General features: G+C 47.0%; 1 long non-coding RNA gene across 1 annotated transcript in view; it reads right to left on the bottom strand.

Annotated features, from left to right (window-relative positions):
- LOC109329034 overlaps positions 1-249 on the bottom strand; it is a 12,485-nt gene that overhangs the window by 4,375 nt on the left and 7,861 nt on the right. The window contains exon 2 of the long non-coding RNA XR_002105509.1: positions 99-101. This is a non-coding gene — a long non-coding RNA (uncharacterized LOC109329034). The remainder of the gene's footprint in view (positions 1-98; positions 102-249) is intronic.

Raw genomic sequence — 249 nt, 5'->3', positions numbered from 1 at the left:
CCAAAGTCCTTAAGTTGCTGCTTCATCCAAAGGATTTGACCGCAACACACACCAGCGGCAATATATTCCGCTTCGGCGTTGGACAAAGCAACACAGACTTGCTTTTTACTGTGCCAAGCAACTAATGAACTGCCCAACAAGTGACAAGTACCACTAGTGCTTTTCCGATCCAATTTACATCCGGCGAAATCGGAATCGGAATATCCCACCAAGGATAGTGAGGCATCCCGAGGATACCATAATCCCATG

Source organism: Lupinus angustifolius, chromosome LG02, assembly GCF_001865875.1.
Source record: "Lupinus angustifolius cultivar Tanjil chromosome LG02, LupAngTanjil_v1.0, whole genome shotgun sequence".
NCBI lineage: Eukaryota > Viridiplantae > Streptophyta > Magnoliopsida > Fabales > Fabaceae > Lupinus > Lupinus angustifolius.
Note: the sequence above shows the minus strand (reverse complement) of the source record. Positions and strands in the feature narration are given on the sequence as shown.